The 22,830-nt window shown below is 37.7% G+C and overlaps 1 protein-coding gene across 9 annotated transcripts in view; it reads right to left on the bottom strand.

The window, feature by feature from the left end:
• The window catches only part of ATRX (ATRX chromatin remodeler), a 241,231-nt gene that overhangs the window by 213,292 nt on the left and 5,109 nt on the right, over positions 1-22,830 (bottom strand). For 2 of the 9 annotated variants that reach the window (XM_036839562.1, XM_036839564.1), the window contains exon 2: positions 10,291-10,349. The exons of 5 other annotated variants lie outside the window; for them this stretch is intronic. The gene's annotated coding sequence lies outside the window, so the exon portion shown is untranslated. Of the gene's footprint in view, positions 1-10,290; positions 10,350-21,045; positions 21,136-22,830 lie in introns of all 9 variants that reach the window. 2 more of the 9 variants (XM_036839561.1, XM_036839563.1) reach the window with 2 other exon arrangements.

Here is a 22,830-nt window from a genome sequence, read left to right on the forward strand (position 1 = left end):
AATGGAAATGAAAAGAAAGTGAGAGTTGCAATACTCATATCAGATAAAATAGACTTTAAAGCAAAGGCTATAAAGAAAGATAAAGATGGACACTATATAACGATAAAAGGATCAATACAAGAGGAGGATTTTACACTCATCAACATATATGCACCTAATATAGGAGCACCCAAATACATAAAACAAATACTAACAGACATCAAGGGAGAAATTGATGGGAATACAATAATGGTAAGAGACTTTAACACCACACTCACATCGATGGACAGATCTTCTAGACAGAAAATCAATAAGGCAACAGAGATCCCAAATGATACAATAGAACAGTTAGACTTAATTGACATTTTCAGGACATTACATCCAAAAAAAAAAAGACAGAATACACATTCTTTTCAAGTGCACATGAACATTCTCTAGGATTGACCACATGCTACGGCACAAAACTAACCTCAACAAATTTAAGACTATAGAAGTTATTTCAAGCAACTTCTCTGACCACAAAGGCATGAAACTAGAAATCAACCAAAGGAAAAGAAATGGGAAGTTCATAGTGATACAAGCCTTCCTCAAAAACCAAGAAAAACAATGTTTTTTTGTGACATAATAAATCCACTGCATTACTCCTAAGTGCATGTGTTTTTTTTAGGTTTAAAATTATCATATGTGTTTATAATGCATTATAAAATATACAGTTCATTTATTTCTTAGTATCTGTAACTTCACTTATAAATTAACTAGTAATTCACAATTGGCTTTTCACTAATCCAACAGATTTTCTACACTTCGTTTATTTACCACAAGTTTATTATTCACGTAAGTGTTTAAAATCTTCTAACTTATGTCCTTATTCAAGTAAAATTATAAGAAATCCTTTTAACAGCTGCCCAGTATTAACTATGTAAGCATATAATATAAAGCCTAATTCCCTATAAACTTTTTATGCCTTAATTTTACTCCCAAATGTGATAAAGGTCCATACAGGTTTCTACTATGCCAATGAATATCAACCACTGGAAGATCAAGTGTTAGGGTAAAAGGTGGAATTTTTCTTAGTGAGTCCACGTTGCCTTGGGTTTCCTTACATAACCCTGACAAATTTTAACATGCATTTTATACACGCTGGCCTGATTTAAACCTCATGAAACCCCGCTCCTTATTACAGGGAATTGAGGCTCAGAAAGGCACTTATTTGCTAAATACAGTAAGGGAATTAAATAATTTGCACTTGCGTTGGAAAATCAGGAATTCTATCTCTAACCAAAGCCCACCCTATACCACATCCCTTAAGAAAACTCAAGGCACAGTGACTAATATAACCTAATGAACAGAAAAGTAGTTATTACACTAGTAGATAATCCTCAAAACTTAGAACACTTCAAAGGACTAAGGATAAACTAAGATGTCCACAAAGTGCCTTCAGTTACTAGAGCATACTTTTCCAAAGTTTTTCATCTTTGTTCATTGCTATCTTTGTTATCATTTTGAATACACTCATTGATTTTTTCTTTAATTTTTAATAAAAACACTATATGAACACATTAAATTACCTAAGTTCTCTAGTTTTACTGTGCATGCTTAATCCACTGAGCTTACCACACTAACCTTATCTGGATGCAGCAGTAACTAAACATAAGGTGTTAACAATAAGAAAAACAAATCATCTTAAAATCAATTCCTAAAACTTCCAACTGAAATTGGAACCTGATCCTCACAAAGACCAAGACCTGAAAGGTGTAACAAACAAAGGAGAGCACTCCCAAAGAGCCACAGATAGCTATGTCATCTCACATAGGTTCATTTATTTTAAAAAGTCAAAACAAACAAACAAAAAAACTAACAAGTCAGCTACAAAAGGTAAGGAGCTTAGAAGTCCTCACTCCTATGCTCACAACAAGAAAAAAGATAAACAAATTGAAAATCAGTAAGTTATCTTAGATCCATTAGAGAACTGAGGTCACAGGACAAATCACCAAAAAGAAAAAAAAAATGGAGACAGGCAGATACAGAGAATCACATTTTATCTGAAGTGCAAACACTTCAATAGTAACTGACGAATTATTGGAGGCCAAATACAGATTAGTTTGAGTGTTAAAAAATCCTGGGGTCCCAGTTGGGGTGGGGGGCACACTTTCCTGGGTTTTACCTCCAGGAGCACCGCAAGCTTTTCAGGTACTCATGAGGAAGATCTGAGGGGGAAAAATCCTCTTGTGCCTTGAGCAGGAGGAGGGAAAAGTAAACATATTAAAACTCACCCAGAGCATTCTCTTTTTAACAAAGTCATGCTCTCAAGGTAAACTACTTTACCAGAGCATTATGTACCTGGAGGAAGAGCAATTAGATAACCTCAGCCTCCTCTAGGTTTCCTGTCTCACCTAAGTAGGGGTGGGGGGGGGAAAGGCTAAGAAACACTTCTGAAGGTCACAGCCCAGGGACCACTTAAAAAGACAGATGTAATTCATAAGATTACAGATCACTTTCCCTCTCCAACTCCTGGGATCGAATATGGTAACACTGAATTATAAATGAGAAAGCTACAAGATACAGACTCTGTTTAAGAAGGAATTCTTAAGGAAACCCAAAGACAAAAGGTAAGGAAAAAAAAAAAACTAGAACAAGGGAACTAGAAGAAATAAAGGCTCTGGCACCTACAGCTACAGCACACATTAAACACAGCCCCATTCCTAGCCAGATTAACACAAAATCTCACACTAAAGTCTGATTTCCTATTACCAGAAATATCACATGGAGCTTTCAAAAAAATTACAAGTCCTGCTAAAAGGCAAGAAAAAACACAATCTAAAGACACAAAGAGAGCATGAGAACCAGACTCAGAGAAGACACAGATTTTTGGAATTATCAGACAGGGAGATTTAAAATAACTATGACTAGTATGATAAGGGCTCAATAGATAAAGTAGGCAGTGTGCAAGAATAGTTGGGTAATGTAAGCAGAAAGATGAAAACTCAAATAAATAAAAGAAAATGCTACAAATCCAACACACTGTAAAAGAAATAAAGAATGCCTTTGATGGGTTCATCAACAGAATGGACATAGTCAAGGAAAGGATCAATGAAACTGAAGAGGAAAGAATCAGTGAGGCTGAGGACATGTCAATAGAAACTTTCCACAACTGAAATGCAAAGAGAAAAAAGAACAAATAAAAGGGAACAGAAAAACTATAACTGTAGAATAATTACAAAAGTTGTAACATACATGTCATGGGAATACAAAGGAGAAGAAGGAAAAGAGAAGAAATGTTTGAAATAAAAGAATGGTGGAAATACTTCCAAAATTAATGACAGATACCACAGAAGCAGGATACCAAGCAGGGTAAATACCAAATATCTATACCTAGCTATGTCGTATACAAACAGCAGAAAACCAAAGACAAAGAGAAAAATCTTTTAAAAAGCCAGGAGAAAAAAAACACAAAACATCTTATCTATAGAGGAACAAGGATAAGCATTCCATCTTATGTGTTGTCAGAAACTATGCAAGCAGGAAGAGAGTAGAATGAATTGTTTAAAGTGTTGGGGAAAAAAACACCCACCAAGCTAGAATAATGTACCCAGCAAAATGATTCTTCAAAGGTAAAAGAAAAATACTTTCTCAGACAAACAAAAACCAAAGGCATTTGTTGCCAGCAGACTTTCCTTGCAAGAAATGTTGAAAGTTCTTCAGAGAGAAAAAAATTATATGGGACTTCCCTGGCGGTCCAGTGGTTAAGACTCCACACTCCCAATGCAGGGGGCATGGGTTTGATCCCTAGTCAGGGAACTAAGATTCTGCATGCTGCAGGGCGTGGCCAAAAAATAATAATAAAAAAAAATTATATAGGGCAGAAACATGCATCTACATAAAGTAAGGAAGAGCGTTAGAGAAGGAATAAATGAGGGTAAAATAACATCTTTTATGTTTCTTATTCTTAACTGAACTAATAGTCAACTGTCCAAACTAATAATAGCAAAAATGCATTGGATGATTATAGCTTATGGATAAGGAGAGGAATTGGGAATACTGTTATAAGCTATCTACAGTACTTGTGAAGTGGTATAGTGTCATTTAAAAATGGACTTAGACTAGTTATAAATGTATATTGCAAACTATAAGGCAACCAATAAAATGTTTAAAGAAGTATAATTTATGTTAAAAGAGGAAAGAAAATGAAATCATATAAATGTTCAATTAAAACCAAAGGCAGGATAGCTGATTCACTTTGTTATACAGCAGAAACTAACACAACATTGTAAAGCAATTATACTCCAATAAGGATGTTAAAAAAAAAACAAAACAAAACAAAGGCAGGGACTTCCCTGGCAGTCCAGTGGTTGAGGCTTAGCCTTTCAACCCAGGGGGTGTGGATTCGATCCCTGGTCCTCCCAGCCAAAAACCAAAACATAAAACAGAAGCAATATTGTTAACAAGTTCAATAAAGACTTAAAAAAAAAAAAAAGCAAAGGGACTTCCCTGGTGGTCCAGTGGTTAAGAATCTGCCTTCCAATGCAGGCGACGTGGGTTCGATCCCTGGTCAGGAAACTAAGATCCCACATGCCATGGGGCAACTAAGCCCCCACGCTGCAACTACTGAGCCCATGAGCCTCAACTAGAGAGCTCACGTGCCGCAACTAGAGAGAAGCCCGCGCGCCGCAACGGAAGATCCCACATGCCACAACAAAGGTCCTGCAACTAAGACCTCACACAGCCAAAAATAAAATAAATAAATTAATTAAATAAAATAAATATTTTTTAAAAAGACAAAAAAGGAGAAGATAAAAAACAAACAAGTACAATGAACAAAAAAGTTACAAACATGGTAGATATTAAACCAACTATATCAAAATTCACTTAAAATGTGAATGATCTAAACACACCAACTAAGAGAGTGTGTCAGAGTGTGAGGTGGATACAGTCAGATGTCAGAGAGGACTAAAACCAAGACCCAAATATATGTTGTCTACAAGAAATCCACTTTAAATATAAAGAAAATGATTATAAGTAAAGGGAAGCCAGGGAAATGGGGAGTTGTTGTTTATAGGATATAGAGTTTGTGGGGTTTTTTTCTTTTTTAAATATTTATTTATTTATTTGGCTGTGCCAGGTTTTAGTTGCGGCATGCGGGATCTTTTTAGCTGCAGCATGTGAACTCTTAGTTGCAGTATGTAGGATCCAGTTCCCTGACCAGGGATCGAACCCGGGCCCCCTGCACTGGGAACGTGGAGTCTTAGCCACTGGACCACCAGGGAAGTCCCTAGAGTTTCAGTTTTCCAAGATGAAAAAGTTCTGGAGATTGATTGCACAACAATGTAAAAATGTACTTAAGATTATTGAAATGTACACTTTAAAAAGTTTTATGTTATGTGTATTTTATCACAATTTTTTTTAAAAAGTAAAGGGATTTCTATTCAAGTCCTTTGTACACTTTCTAACTGAGTTGTCTTTTTGGTGCTGAGCTGCAAAACTTCTTTACATATTCTGGATATTAAATCCTTATCAGATATACGATTTGCATACATTTTCTTCTATTTCTGTGGGTTGTCTTCACTCTCTTGATAGTGTCCTTTAACACACACATTTTTTATTTTAATGAAGTCCGTATTATCTATATTTTTCTTTTCTTGCCTGTGTTGTTTCCACCTTATTTAGAGACCACTGACAAATCCAAGGTCCTTATGTTTTCTCCTAAGAGTTTTATACTTTTAGCTCTGAAATTTAGGTATTTTTAGTTGTATATGGTGTAAAGTATGGGTCCAACCTTCTTTCACATGTAGATATCCAATAGACACAGCACCATTTATTAAAGAGACTATCAAGATGGGTACAGAGTTTTTTGTTGGGGATGATGAAAGAGTTTTGGGTACACATGGTGGTGACTGTTACATATTGTGAATGTGCTTAATGCCACTGAACTGCACATTTACAAATGGCTAAAGTGATAAATATTATGTTATGTATATTTTACCACAGTAAAAATAAACACAAGATACTACTTCATACCCACCAGAATGGGTATAAGTTAAAAGATGGTCAACAGGAGGTATTAGTGAGGATGTAGAAAAACTGGAACCCTCATACACTGCTGACGTGAACATAAAATAGCACACTTTACTATTTGTAAAATAATACAAAACTGAAAAACAGTTTTGACAGTTCCTCAAAAAGTTAAACATATAGAGTTTCCATATGACCCAGAATTCCAAAAAGAAATGAAAATAAACACCCACACAAAAATTTATACACAAATGTTCACAGCAGCAATGATTCGTAATAACCAAAAAGTAGAAACAAACCAAATATCCATGAAATGATGAATGTATATTTTTCAGCAATAAAAAGGAGTAAAGTTCTGAGTCATCCTACAACATGGATGTACCTTGAAAATATGCTAAATGAATGTAGCCAATCACAAAAGATCACATACTGTATGATTCCTTTTACAGGAAATGTTCAAAATATGCAAATCCATAGAGATAGAAAGTAAAATAGTGGTTGTCAGGATCTGAGGTAGGGATATGGGGGAAAATGAGGAGTAACCACTAATTGGTATAGGGTTTCTTGTTGGAGTGATGAATATTCTGTTGATGGCTGTACAGATTTGTGAGTATACTAAAACCACAAAATTGTACTCTTTAAATGGATAGACTGTGGTATGTGATTTACATCAATAAAGTTGTTAATTTTTGGAAAGTGACTTGGACATTAGCTGAGTTGTTCAGAGATCTTTTGACAGCAATTGCACTAGGATTTAGACCTTTCATACAATTTCTACCCTGAACAAGAGTTAGGGAAGAAACTGACTCAAACTAAAAGTTTTAACAAGATCTGAGGATATTACTTGAATATCTTTAGCTTTAAAAGCAGTGAATAGGAAGTAATCGATCTGCTATACTGCTTGAAATTTTTGGTTCAGCACAAATTATAAAACTACGGAATAGAAATAGAAATTAAAATAAATCTGTTATCTATATCTTTTTAAAACTTATCTGTCAAACTAGATAACTACTTTGGTGCTTTGGAGGCCAAGTAGCAGTGAACACTGATTGACGATATTAAAAATGAGGTAGAAAAAGCACAAGTTTCTTCTACCCAGGATCTCACCGTAGGATATCAAGCCTTTCATGAAGCTCTGCTTCTGAAAAATTCCACATTCAGTATTAAGAAAAAGAATCAAGTGTCCACACTTCATGTTCACAAAGAGCACAAGGTTTTACAATATGGTTTTACAATTTCTGTTCTCTACAATAAGACTTTTTCAGCCTTCAACTCTACCTGAATCTTATTATTGTAATATTCTTTCTATTTAACATTAATTGTTTAACAGTAACTTTATAGTGGGACATAGGAAGGATCAATGTACCACACAGTCTGGTAGAAAGCTTGTGCCGCAAATAAGGGAAGTTAAATGGTATCTACCCTCTAAATTCTTCAGAGATTCCTCTAGGTATCCTCTAAAAGACCTAGACTTTTTAAAGCCACATACTTCTCTTGACCCTTGGGAAATGTTATTAACATCTTATACTTGAAGAATTTCTGGGAATACAACAAATTTTTGTTCCTTTACAAAAAGAAAAAAAGGGAGGGGAACAAAAAAAATACTGAAACAGGAAATAACACTGGTATCTCTTTTACATCATCTCAAAAAATCATTCAGGCCTCTTAGCCATCTAAGGACATAAAAATTAAGTATATGAGATGACAGGGCATATCCAGCATGGGCACCATAGAATAATCATCTTAGAAGATAAATTTTATTTTTCTGAAAACAGAATCCAAGATTTACCACAACAAACAAGGCACTACTAAAATGTAAGACCTTTTCTTTGAGTCCCAAAACAAGAAGATATATTAAAAGTTAGTCTTTCATAAATAAGTATACTGAATACAAAGAGCCACTACAAATCTCTTGAGTACCATTGAACATTTCTCTAAAAGCAAAAAGGAGGCAATCTCTTTTTTCACAAAACTTGGATCTAACTTATTTGAGTTAAAAAGCAGAACAGTGGTTCTAAATTTTATAGAAACCATCCCTTTATAGAAGTAAAAGGAATAATCCAAAAGGAGTTGATCAGAAGCGAACTAATAATATAAACAATGCTTAGATATTAAAGTTATATAAAGATTAGCATGAAGAAAGGACTCAACTAAGAAGAAACAAAAGAAAATCAGTAAGTTCTACATTCTGATAGATGAGTAGAAAATAACCAAACAAACCTGTTCAACATCAACTCTAATCCTTCTATCTCAAGACGACTAGTGCTCCTAGTCTGTGTGTACTCATCCTAACATTTGAGTATCTTGTGCTGTATGTGTAACCTAACTCTATGACAGTCTTACCACCCAAAACTACAAATCATTCCTTGTCCCTCTGGTTAAACTTCCTCATTCATTCCTTTCAGTTGATGGCTCCAATCCTGGAAAATTTAAACTAATACCAGCTATCAGAATGGTATTATCGTAAATAATAAATGGTAAATATCGTATCTTCTTTAACTATTAAATGATTTTCTTACCATTCCGCAAGACTAAATAAAAGAGATTCAGAAAAGGCTAACATCCTGAGTTTCTAATCTTCCAGTCCGGCTTTAACATCTGAAAGTCATATCAATCTCTTTCTTTCAGTGGGCTGATGCCTCAGTGGAAAGATGAGCCACAATCCAGAAGTTATAATATAAGCAAATCAGATATTTGTTAATTTAAGAGATATAACTTTGTCGAGATATAACTCTCTAATTGTTCAAGCTTTTTGGAAAATCCTTTAAAGCATCTGTAAAGCATTAAAATTTCAAAGCAAAGGCAATTCAGGTCAGCTTCACAAATATCACTTGCCTGAAAAACTTCCATTTAAACTCTTCCCAAACTGACCTAAGAGTTTTAACCGTAAGTCAGTCAGATTTCACTTTTTATTCATGAGGAGTAAGATTCACTTATTCATTTTACAATATTTACCAAATGCTGAATATATTGTGAGTACTTAGTATTGCAATAAAAAGTAAATACATAAGACCTGACCCTAAGGAACTCACAATCTAATGGTAAAGAAAGGCTGTTAAGTATCCCAGGAATAATCTAGGGAAGAAAGGGGAACCATCCTTATAACTGTGAATTTCCTAATGCTTTTAAATCTCTCATACATGTAATCTTTTTCATCTAATTTTTATACAGCTTCCTTTAGGGTTAAAACTCTTAACCTTATTTCCCACACCTGCTAACCTCCATTTTAAAAAGCAAAGTTTGCTAGAGAATCAGGAATTTCCTGAAGAATACCTTGGGAAAGCAAACACTGAACCACGGATATTCCCTGTATTAAAAGAGAAAGGTGTAATGGTTTTATACAGAATCAAGGGAAAATAAAAATCAGTTGAGGGTGAGAAATATGCATAAATATTTGAAAAGCTTAGATTTATTCCATTCGAGGCACATCTATCTAAATTCAATATATTCTATTCACTTTAACACAAAAATTAATAAGTGCAAGTATTATATCACTATCTTAATTTTCTAACAAAAGCATACTAAGTTCCCTCAAAAACAGAAACCTTTGGAAAGTTTTTATCGGGATGAAGTACATTTTAGCTCAAAGGGAATGAATTTAGATTTAAATAGGTTAAAAAACAAACTACCCTCAGATGAAGCAGAAATGCAATTTTACTTTGCCCATTGTAAGAAAATCTATTTTCCTCTAGAACTTGAATCAGAGTGAATCTATATCCCTATATATTGTAATGCAAAGAGTACTGAAACCCAATTTAAATAAGATTCTCATTTCTCTTTTGGTAAAGAGGAAAGGGGAGAAAAACAAAATCTAGGTTTTCTGAGAGAAGACAAAGTCACATAATTCCTATATCTATAGCTAAGCATTCAGTGCTTTAACGAAGCCCATCTACAAGCCACTGAGCTAATCATTTAATTTGTGGACCCCTACTCAATTTTGAGGGAGTTATAAAAGGCAAATCTCTCCAGATAAAAATAAAGCTTACGTCCCTAATCAATAAAAACAGAATCAGATAAAATCTGCAATGCAATCACTAGCTAAATGGAGTTTTGATAACTGCTGATTAAGGTCTGAGATAGTATTAACGGTTTTTACAAGAGCAACAAAACCATCATTCCAAGGGCAAAAGATATATAAACAGATTAGATAATCTTTGAAAATACAGTGTTTGGCTTATCTTTAGAATGTAGTGAACTCAATGCTCCAGGTGATAGACACCTGAGGGGGAAGGTATGAAAAATCAGAATCAACTTATAAGTAACTTCTCTACTTTTTGATATGTACATCAGAGCTACTCATACCTCTTTTCATGAAATTGATACCTAATCAGTTCTGTCTCCAGCTATTAAGTGCATCCACTCTGAAAAATAGAAAAGGAGGAGATAAAGCAACTCAATTTTGTTAAGCGCTTACACTATGCTATACAGCTCATAAAGATTTTCATTAAGGTATTACTGTCTCCACTGCATAGATAAAATAACAACACAAAAGTTGGGTAACTTTCCAAAGGTTACAAAGAGAACTGGATTTGAACCCAAATCTATCCGTACATGAGGTAATTCCAAATGAAAGCAAGTTGAGACCAGAGCTCAAACTGTCTGAATTTTATTCCAAAGGACTGGAGAATAATCCATTTTCCACTATTTCTTTCCCCCAAGAGTAGAACACACCAAATGCAAACGGACTTCTTACTGAAGTTAAATGACAATCCCTAAGTCTTGGAAAACTTCCTGTAATACTGGAAAAACAACGGGTATAGAATAATATAGTTGGGTCCGTTTGTATCTTAAGGAAAGCCTGATATTTAATATCTAGAATGGGAACAATTACAGCTCATTTACTCTCCCTTGCCTATAATAATATTCCAGATGTGGAAGTTTTAGCTGATTGTTGCTAAGGACTCCCTCCACATCCTCCTTCCCTAATAAGTCCACTATAGAAAGTGCAATATAAAGAAAAGTGTGAAGTACAAAATATAATGTCAGCTAAAATCCCACCATGCAGAGATAATCATAGGGGAAAATGTTAGCACACATTTTCATTTTATTTAACAAAATCGAATGGTTACTTTACTGCTTTGCAACCTCTTCCCTCTGTTAATATACAGTGAATATTTTCCTGCATCATTATTTTCCTAAAACAATTTTTAATGGCAGTATAGTATTCCATCATGTAAAGATGCCAGAAGTTTTTTCTCAAGCTAACAGCACTTTAAGACAGATATGCTTTTGTTGCAGGAATTGCAGCTGCCTCCTAATAGGATCTGTAGCATGGCTGCTAAATTTTAAAATCAATTTTTATTTATTCAGAACATAAATAGTGCAGAAAAAAAGGGCTATGTGCACTGACTATTACAAAAGATTCACAAAGAGAAATAAGCTGACACACTTAAAGGATTACCAATGCTTGCTTCAGCTGTTAAGTTATAGTTGTCTATAAAACCACATTGGCCAGTGTGAACAACTATAGAATAAGAAAATTCTCAAACTGCAACTGGAAGTGTAAATTAGTAAAACCATTATGGAGATCAATTTGGCAATCATCTTACAATAAAAAATAAAAATAAAATTGACCTCCTAAAGAAACTCCAGCATATGTGCAAAGGAGACACATCTAAGAATGTTCTAACACTTTTTAATAGCACCAAATTAGAAAAAATTCTAAATACCCACCAATGGTAGACAGATGAATTGTAGTATACACATTCAACTCAAAACTAATGAAATGAAAAGTGAGCATTCCAGATCAGTTTGTTCAATAGAGATATAACGTAAGCCACGAATATAATTTAAAATTTTCTAGAAGCAACATTTTGAAAAAAGAAAAAGCAGGTGAAATTAATTTTAACCTTATTTAACCCAATATATCCAAATTATCATTTCAATATGTAATTAATATAAAATAATTAGTAATAAGATATTTTACATTTTTTTGTACTAAGTCTTCGAAATCCTCTGAGCAAATACACTTCCAGCACATCTTAATTCACACTGGCCACATTTCAGTTGCTCAACAGCCACAGATAGTTAATGGCTATTGTATTGAACAGTGCAGATCTAAAGTTACCTCAAAATCCCAAAAACAATACTGAACCGAAAAAGGAAGTTGTAAAATCATATGTATTATATGGTATCACTTAAATAAACTTATAAAACTGAAAAACTTCTAAATAATGTCTCTGGGAACTTCCCTGGTGGCGCAGTGGTTAAGAATCCGCCTGCCAATGCAGGAGACACAGGTTCTAGCCCTGGTCCGAGAAGATCCCACATGCTGCGGAGCAATTAAGCCCGTGCACCACAACTACTGAGCCTGCACTCTAGAGCCTGTGGGCCACAACTACTGAGCCCGTGGGCCACAACTACTGAAGCCTGCGTGCCTAGAGCCCGTGCTCCGCAACAAGAGAAGCCACCGGAATGAGAAGCCTGCGCACCATAACGAAGAGTAGCCCCCACTCGCCACAACTAGAGAAAGCCCGCGTGCAGCAACAAAGACCCAACGCAGCCAAAAATAAAATAAATAAATTTTTTAAAGATCTGTATTGGGACTTCCCTGTTGGCACAGTGGTTAAGAATCTGCCTGCCAAGGCAGGGGACACGGGTTTGAGCCCTGGTCCGGGAAGATTCCACATGCCGCAGAGCAACTAAGCCCGTGCACCACAACTACTGAGCCTGCGCTCTAGAGCCCGCAGGCCACAACTACTGAGCCCACGTACCACAACTACTGAAGCTGCATGCCTAGAGCCCGTGCTCTACAACAAGAGAAGCCACCGCAACGAGAAGCCCGCGCACCGTAACGAAGAGTAGCCCCCACTCGCAGCAAATAGAGAAAGCCTGCGCACAGCAACGAAGACCCAACGCAACCAAAAAAAACAAAATCTGTATTGATAGTTCATAAGTGTGCATGTATAAGCTATCTCCATACTTGTTGCCAGAAAAATATGTTTATATAATTCACTAAATATCTTCTTGTCTTGTGTTATTTAGTTTTATTCTAAAAGCACTTAAGGGCAGAACCTAGGTATTTCTGGTTTTATTAGGCTCAGTACCAACAGTACCTACTTTGGCAAATAAACACTATTCAGAATTTGTCAGAAAACGTCAAACTTTCCAAAACAATGAAGAAACAATGGAGGACTGAACAAATTCCAGTCTACTGTTTTGAATACAAAGATATAAATGCTCTAATGCAGGTAAAAAAAATGCAAGTTTGAGTAATAAAGCAGCAACATTTGAATAAGACCTACATTTTACCTTATGTATAAATAGTGATCTCTGCGTAACATTCAAAATTTTTTAATTGCAGTAACAGTCACCATGTTCACATGGGCCAAATCAGTAATTCCCAGTAGGAACTTCAAGAAATGTTTCATTATATTTGGCACACTGGTTAAATACAGTTCATTTCATCAATATGCCACACCCCATCCCCACCCAAAGGCAGAGTCTTCAAATGGAGACAGGAGGCAAAGAACGTGGCAAGATCAAGAAAGCAGGGGACTTCCCTGGTGGCGCAGTGGTTAAGAATCCATCTGCCAATGCAGGGGACACAGGTTCGAGCCCTGGTCCAGGAAGATCCTACACGCCACGGAGCAACTAAGCCCATGCACCACAACTACTGAGCCTGCACTCTAGAGCCCGTGAGCCACAACTACTGGGCCCATGCACTGCAACTACTGAAGCCCGCGTGCCTAGAGCCTGTGCTCTGCAACAAGAGAAGCCACCACAATGAGAAGCCTGTGCACCACAACAAAGAGTAGCCCCCACTCACCGCAACTAGAGAAAGCCTGCGTGCAGCAACGAAGACCCAACACAACCAAAAAGAATAAATTAAAAAAATAAATAAGTAAATAAATAGTTGCCTATGTGCAGCAAATTCAAGTTTTGCTTTTTGGAACTTTTTTCCCCAAATATTTTCAATCGAGTTTGGTTAAATCCGCGGATGCAGAATCCAGTATATTTGGCATAGTTGAGCAGACTCAAATATCTGTCACGCCCATGCTCAAAACATTCAGGGGCTCCCCATGTTTATAAATAAGGATAAAGTGCAAACGCCTAAGCAAGAGAGACTTCCCTGGTGGTCCAGTGGGTAACGCTCCGTGCTCCCAATGCAGGGGGTCCAGGTTAGATCCCTGGTCGGGGAACTAGATCCTCCATGCATGCCGCAACTAGGAGCCCACATGCTGCAACTAAACATGCCGCAATGAACATCCCACGTGCCACAACTAAGACCTGGCACAGCCAAAATAAATAAATACATATTAAAAAAAAATCCTAAGCAAGAATTTGAAGGTCTCTGCAAAATAATTCACAGATGACTTTCCAATCTCATCTGACCACAACTCTAAGCTCAAAGAAGGTTCTCTTTCCCCTCTTCACCCACTGAATATTCTTTTACTTCTCTTTAAGAGCAACACATTCTGCTTATAGTTCCTTGTTTAAAACTCAAGAGTACTCCCTACTGGAGTGTAAATGCCTCAAAGGAAGAAACTGGTCTGAGTTCATCTCTTTTTCCCATGTGAGAAATAACAAATTGCCTTGAACAGAGGAATACTAAATGTTTATTAAAATAAAGATAATGCCTGCTCAGGGATTCCTTAAAAGAAAAGAGTGTTGATTTGTTGAGCATTTTTTAAAAGTCCTGAAGTCATTTAGTACCATCAAATATTTTCCCTTCTATCTCTAAATTGAAATATTCAATAAGCTGTGTTGGATGCTCTACAGGCAGCCTTCGAAAGAAATGTATTATTTCATATACTTAACAGTAACAGGTCCAGTCACTGTAATATGAAACATTTACTCTTAGTTCTCTATTTTTAGTAGATACTCAGAAAACACAATGAAAATTCATAAATAGGGTGTTTTGATTTTGAATGTTGGGGGTATCTGAGGAAAGGGGAAAGGCAAGAAAAATAAGAGGTGGGCAAATTCTCCCTAACTCTACAGAAATTAACCAAGCCTAGCTTCAAAATCTCTAAAGTGGGCTGATAATATTAGTATTAAAAGTAAAACCATTTTTAAAATATAGTAGGGACTTCCCTGGTGGTCCAGTGGCTAAGAGTCCACCTTCCAATGCAGGGGACACGGATTCGAGCCCTGGTCAGGGAACTAAGAGCCCACATGCCACGGGGCAACTAAGCCCGTGTGCTGCTACTGAGCCCATGTGCCCAGGAGCCCGCGTGCCAAAACTAGAGAGGAGCCTGCATGCTGCAATGAAGAGCCCGTGCACCACAACGAAAGATCCTGCATGCCTCAACGAAGATCCCGCATGCCACAACTAAAGACCCGACACAGGCAAATAAATAAATATTTTTACAAAATAATAATAAAATAAAGTATAGTAAAAGCAAAGATGTGCCTCCTGATAAAATGTGCTCAGAAAGGCATATCACTTCATACTATCCCTAGCAAAATACATAATCACAAGGAAACACCAGACAAACCCAAATTAACTGGCCTGTGTTCTTCAAAAAACGGAAGGGAAAAAAAAGGCACGGTGAACTGCTCCAGATTAAAGAAGATTAAACAGACATGAAAATAAAATGCAATGCGTGTTCCAGAACTGGATCCTGGACCACAAAAAATGATATTTCAGTCTTTCACTATGAAGGACATTATGAATCAATTGGCAAAATGTAAATAAGGTCTATAGATTAGAAACAGTACTGTATCAAGGTTAATTTCTAAATTTGCTAACTATATTGACATTATATAAGAAAATATTCCCATTTTGGGGAAACTTTTTTTTTTTTTTTTTGGCTGCGTTGGGTCTTCATTGCTGCGTGGGCTTTCTCTAGTTGAGACGAGCAGTGGCTACTCTTTGTTGTGGTGTGCAGGCTTCAGTGGTTTCTCTTGTTGCGGAGCACATGCTCTAGGCACGTGGGCTTCAGTAGCTGTGGAGCACAGGCTTATTAGTTGCTCCGCGGCATGTGGGATCTTCCCGGACCAGGGCTTGAACCCATGTTCCCTGCACTGTCAGTGGGATTCTTAACCACTGCGCCACCAAGGGAGGTCCCTGGGGAAACTTTTCCTTTTGAAATATAGTAAAAAGGAGATTTTCTTTTTTCTTTTTTTTTTTTGGCCACACCACACGCAGCATGTGGGATCATATTTCCCAGACCAGGGATCTAACCCCCTCCTGCTGCAGTGGAAGTGCAGAGTCTTAACCACTGGACCCCAGGGAAGTCCCAGGAGATGATTATTCTTTATCTCCCTGAAGGTAGGATCAGGTTCATCTCCTGAGGTTACAGTTATAAAAAAACATTCCCAAAAAATCATTCAATAAAATAGTACATGAGATGAATGACACATCGACTAGACATTTAAGGAAGTATCTTTGATCTGTGGAGAGACATTTTTTTTAACATCTTTATTGCAGTATAATTGCTTTACAATGGTGTGTTAGTTCCTGCATTATAACAAAGTGAATCAGCTATACATAAACATATATCCCCATATCTCAACCCTCTTACGTCTCCCTCCCTCCCACACTCCCTATCCCACCCCTCTAGGTGGTCACAAAGCACCGAGCTGATTTCCCCGTCCTATGCGGCAGCTTCCCACTAGCTATCAATTTTACATTTGGTAGTGTATATATGTCCATGCCACTCTCTCACTTTCTCCCAGCTTACCCTTCCCCCTCCCCATGTCCTCAAGTCCATTCTCTATTAGGTCTGCATCTCTATTCCCGTCCTCCCTCTAGGTCCTTCATAACTATTTTTTTTTTTAGATTCCATATATATGTGTTACCATACGGTATTTGTTTTTCTCTTTCTGACTTACTTCACTCTGTATGACAGACTCTAGGTCCATCCACCTCACTACAAATAACTCCATTTCGTTTCTTTGTATGGCTGAGTTATATTCCATTGTATATATGTGCCACATCTTCTTTATCCATTCATCTGTCGATGGACACTTAGGTGGCTTCCATGTCCTGGCTATTGTAATCAGAGCTGCAATGAACATTGTGGTACATGACTCTTTTTGAATTATGGTTTTCTCAGAGTATATGCCCAGTAGTGGGATTGCTGGGTCGTTTGGTAGCTCTATTTTTAGTTTTTTAAGGAACCTCCATACTGTTCTCCATAGTGGCTGTATCAATTTACCTTCCCACCAACAGTGCAAGAGGGTTCCATTTTCTCCACACCCTCTCCAGCATTTACTGTTTGTAGATTTTTAGATGATGGCCATTCTCACTGGTGTGAGGTGATACCTCATTGTAGTTTTGATCAGCAATTCTCTAATGATTAGTGATGTTGAGCAGCTTTTCATGTGTTTGTTTGCAATCTGTATTTCTTTGGAGAAATGTCTATTTAGGTCTTCTGCCCATTTTTGGAATTGGTTGTTTGTTTTTTTGAGATTGAGCTGCATGAGCTGCTTGTAAATTTTGCAGATTAATCCTTTGTCAGTTGCTTCATTTGCAAATATTTTTTCCCATTCTGAGGGTTGTCTTTTCATCTTGTTTATGGTTTCCTTTGCTGTGCAAAAGCTTTTAAGTTTCATTAAGTCCCATTTGTTTATTTTTGTTTTTATTTCCATTTCCTTTGGCATCTGTTGTAAAGCTGGTTTGGTGGTGCTGAATTCTCTTAGCTTTTGCCTGTCTGTAAAGGTCTTAATTTCTCCGTCGAATCTGAATGAGATCCTTGCTGGATAGAGTAGTCTTGGTTGTACGTTTTTCCCTTTCATCACTTTAAATATGTCCTGCCGCTCCCTTCTGGCTTGCAGAGTTTCTGCTGAAAGATCAGCCGTTAACCTTTTGGGCATTCCTTTGTATGTTATTTGTTGTTTTTCCCTTGCTGCTTTTAATATTTTTTCTTTGTATTTAATTTTTGATAGTTTGATTAATATGTGTCTTGGTGTGTTTCTCCTTGGATTTATCCTGTATGGGACTCTCTGCACTTCCTCTACTTGACTATTTCCTTTCCCATATTAGGGAAGTTTTCAACTATAATCTCTTGAAATATTTTCTCAGTCCCTTTCTTTTTCTCTTCTTCTTCTGGGACACATAAAATTCGAATGTTGGTGCGTTTAATGTTGTCCCACAGGTCTCTGAGACTGTCCTCAATTCTTTTCATTCTTTTTTCTTTATTCTGCTCTGCAGTAGTTATTTCCACTATTTTATCTTCCAGGTCACGTATCCGTTCTTCTGCCTCAGTTATTCTGCTATTGATTCCTTCTAGAGAATTTTTAATTTCATTTATTGTGTTGTTCATCACTGTTTGTTTGTTCTTTAGTTCTTCTAGGTCCTTGTTAAACGTTTCCTGCATTATCTCTATTCTATTTCCAAGATTTTCGATCATCTGTACTGTCATTACTCTGAATCTTTTTTCAGGTAGACTGCCTATTTCCTCTTCATTTGTTTGGTGTGGTGGGTTTTTACCTTGCTCCTTCATCTGCTGTGTGTTTCTCTGTCTTCTCATTTTGCTTAACTTACTGTGTTTGGGGTCTCCTTTTTGCAGGCTGCAGGTCTGTAGTTCCTGTTGTTTTTGGTGTCTGCCCCCAGTGGCTAAGGTTGATTCAGTGGGTTGTGTAGGCTGCCTGGTGGAGGAGACTGGTGCCTATGTTCTGGTGGATGAGGCTGGATCTTGCCTTTCTGGTGGGCAGGTCTGCATCCAGTGGTGTGTTTTGGGGTGTCTGTGACCTTATTATGATTTTAGGCAGCCTTTCTGCTAGTGGGTGGGGTTGTGTTCCTGTCTTGCTAGTTGTTTGGCATAGGGTGTCCAGCACTGTAGCTTGCTGGTCGTTGAGTGGAGCTGGGTCTTGGTGTTGAGATGGAGATCTCTGGGAGATTTTTGCCATTTGATATTATGTGGCGCTGGGAGGTCTCTGGTGGACCAATGTCCTGAACTTGGCTCTCCCACCTCAGAGGCTCAGCCTGACACCTGGCCAGAGCACCAAGATCCTGTCATCCACACGGCTCAGAATAAAAGGGAGAAAAAAAGAAAGAAAGAAAGAAAAATAAAATAAAATAAAATAAAGTTATTAAAATTTAAAATAAAAAATAATTATTAAAAATTTTAAAAATTTAAAAGAAAAAAAAGAAAGAAAGAAGAGAGCAACCAAACCAAAAAACAAATCCACCAATGATAAGAAGCGCTAAAAACTACACTAAAAAAGAAAAAAAAAGGGGGGGGCAGACAGAACCCTAGGACAAATGGTAAAAGCAAAGCTATACAGACAAAATTACACACAGAAGCATATATATACACACTCCCAAAAATAGAAAAAGGAAAATATATATATATCGTTGCTCCCAATGTCAACCGCCTCAATTTGGGATGATTCGTTGTCTATTCAGGTATTCCACAGATGCAGGGTACATCAAGTTGATTGTGGAGATTTAATCCACTGCTCCTGAGGCTGCTGGGAGAGATTTCCCTTTCGCTTCTTTGTTCGCACAGCTCCTGGGGTTCAGCTTTGGATTTGGCCCCGCCTTTGCATGTAGGTCGCCAGAGGGCATCTGTTCTTCGCTCAGACAGGATGGGGTTAAAGTAGCAGCTGATTAGAGGGCTCTGGTTCACTCAAGCCCAGGGGAGGGAGAGGTACGGAATGCAGGGTGAGCCTGCGGAGGCAGAGGGCAGCGTGAGGTTGCAACAGCCTGAGGCGCACCGTGTGTTCTCCTGGGGAAGTTGTCCCTGGATCACAGGACCCTGGCAGTGGCGGGCTATACAGGCTCCCTGGAGGGGAGGTGTGGATAGTGACCTGTGCTTGCACACAGGCTTCCTGGTGGCTGCAGCAGCAGCCTTAGCGTTTCATGCCCATCTCTGGTGTCTCTCTGATAGCCATGGCTCATGCCCGTCTCTGGAGCTCGTTTAGGCGGTTCTCTGAATCCCCTCTCCTCATGCACCCCGAAACAATGGTCTCTTGCCTCTTCGGCAGTTCCAGACTTTTTCCCGGACTCCCTCCGGACTAGCTGCGGCACACTAGCCCCCTTCAGGCTGTGTTCACGCAGCCAAGCCCAGTCCTCTCCCTGGGATCTGACCTCCGAAGCCCGAGCCTCAGCTCCCAGCCCCCACCCGCCCCGGCGGGTGAGCAGACAAGCCTCTCAGTCTGGTGAATGCTGGTTGGCACCGATCCTCTGTGTAGGAATCTCTCTGCTTTGCCCTCCACACCCCTGTTGCTGCACTCTCCTCCGTGGCTCCAAAGCTTCCCCGCCGCCACCCCCTGTCTCCACCAGTGAAGGGGCTTCCTAGTGTGTAGAAACTTTTCCTCCTTCACAGCTCCCTCCCACTGGTGCAGGTCCCGTCCCTATTCTTTTGTCTCTATTTTTTCTTTTTTCTTTTGCCCTACCCAGGTACATGGGGAGTTCCTTGCCTTTTGGGAGGTCTGAGGTCTTCTGCCAGCGCTCAGTAGGTGTTCTGTAGGAGTTGTTCCACATGTAGATGTATTTCTGATGTATTTGTGGGTAGGAAGGTGATCTCCACCTCTTACTCTTCCACCATCTTGAAGGTCTCATGGATAGACATTTTTTAAGTATCATTTATAAAAACACCAAAACATCTCTTTTTTTTGGTGGGGGGGGGGGAACAGAGTTACTAGCCAAAATGTAAATTAGTACCGATTTTTTAAAGTATAGTGTAAGGTATAATGTAAGCTCCATGGGGAGCCTTAATTTAATTTGTCTTGTTCACCTAAGCAGTACTTAGAACAGTTCTTGGCACATGGTAATAGTAATTAGTAACAACTAATATTTGAGTAATTATTATGTCACACTAACCTAAGTGTTTTGTGTCCATTAACTCATTTAGTCTTCACACAGCCCAAGAAATATTTGGTGAATGAATCAATACTTTTTGCAGGATGACAATTACAGTCAGTTCTGCAATAATATAACATGAGTTCCTAAAAATCACCAGGTAATGCAAAATTGTGCAATGAACACCATAGGATTCACGGGAAAAACGGGGTTAGAAGCCCAACACTGAAAAAACTTCATCAGTGACACATTGTTTTAAAAAAGACAGAAACCTAATAGAAATGGTAGCACAATTTTACACAGTTTACACATGTTAAGTGATTAAGAAATACACAAGTACAACAATAAATATGGCACGTTACCTTGAAAAAGACCTGAAGTTTGCTTGTGGAAGTGGGCATCAGAAGGGTTGCAGCTCATGAATTACTGTGAAGTGATGGAAGGAGGGTTATCTGAAATCGGATGGAAAATTGTAACAATAGATGTGGATGGGTGTGGCTCATAACACAAGGGGTGAACTGAGGTAGGTGGTAGATGTCTGAGGTATGTGCCTATATATGCGTGTATTTTAATGCAACTCAGTTCAGCTGGATGCAGTTTCCTGCATTCACCCAGGGCAAACTTTCCATAAAGGGCCAGATAGTAAATATTTTAGGCTTTGTGGGCCATTAGGTCTCTGTTGCAACTATTCAACTCTGAGACCGTGCTACAAAAGCAGCCACAGGACAAAGTAAACAAATGGGCTTGGGTGTGTTCCAACAAAACTTTATTTACAAAAATAGGCCACTGTTTGGTGGCCATAGTTTGCTGAGCCCTGAACTTGCAGACAAAATCCTAAATAAGCAAATGCAAATTTTGTCTTATGCTCAAATTGTCCCCCGATACATCAATCTTGTTGGAACAAATTCACTTTTCAAAACAAGTGTTATAGCAGAACTAAGTTTAGAATGCTATCAAATAAACCAAAAAATAACTGATATAATTCAAATAAGCAAAATAAATCCAGAATTACTCAAAAATAAACTATTTTTGATTTTGGATTTTATAAATCAAATGTCATCCAAAAGTCAACTGACAAATGACCAAAATAAAGACAACTAATGGTACATTTTGAACACTCATAGTCATTCAAAATCTGTGCATTAAATTCTACACAATCTTCAAGGAAAATGGGTTATGTTTTTGATAGCTCTTCTGAATTAAAATTATCGGGCTCAGTCACAAGGGCACATGTGGCTTTTACAAGATCATCGAGCAATCAAAGTTAACATATGAACTGCACTGTAAGATAAATAAGTTCTGAAGATCTGATGTACAGCACACAGCATGGTGACTATAGTTAACAATACTGTATTATATCCTTGAAAGTTGCTAGAGAGTAGATCTTAAATGTTCTCTCCACAAGAATAACAAAAAAAGGTAATTATTGTGACAGTCATTTCAAAATATATACACATATCAAATCAGCACATTGTACACCTTAAACTTACACAATGCTATATGTCAATTATACCTCAATAAAGCTGGAAAAACTACTAATTGCACATGGTTATACAATATTTGCCCAGGAACTGAGTTAAAAATTCTAAGTTGACCTCCTTTCAATTAGAAAACACTAACATATACAACATTTCTTTGCTCAAGCTGCTATAACTCACATCTGAAATCCTCCCCCAGTCTTCTTTGTTAAAAGTAGATGCATCCTCCAAGGGTCACATTCAAATGCTACCTCTCTATAAAGCCTTCCCTGGACCCCATCAGAAATGTCTTCCTACTCTAAACTCCCACAGCAAGTTACTTGTTACCCAACACAGCATGTAGCACTTTATATCCTGCTTCAAATTTATTTGTGAACATGTCTTATTTCCTCTGCTGTGTGGAAAATAAGACTAATCTTTAGCCATACTAATCCCTCTGCTGGACTGCCCTTTTTCACAGCCAACCCTTAACTGCTAACTTACCTTCAAGACCCAATACAGATACCATCTCCTCTGCAAAACTTTCCTAAACATCCCCCAAATTAGGCTTTCATTCATTCTGATCCCTAGCACAGCCAATATACCTCCATTTTAGCACTGCTTTGTAACTGCTTATTTACTTACTATTTCCCTCCTTAGATTAAGAATGCTTTAAGGAGGCAGGAATTT

This window comes from Balaenoptera musculus, chromosome X (genome assembly GCF_009873245.2).
Source record: "Balaenoptera musculus isolate JJ_BM4_2016_0621 chromosome X, mBalMus1.pri.v3, whole genome shotgun sequence".
Taxonomy (NCBI): Eukaryota; Metazoa; Chordata; class Mammalia; order Artiodactyla; family Balaenopteridae; genus Balaenoptera; species Balaenoptera musculus.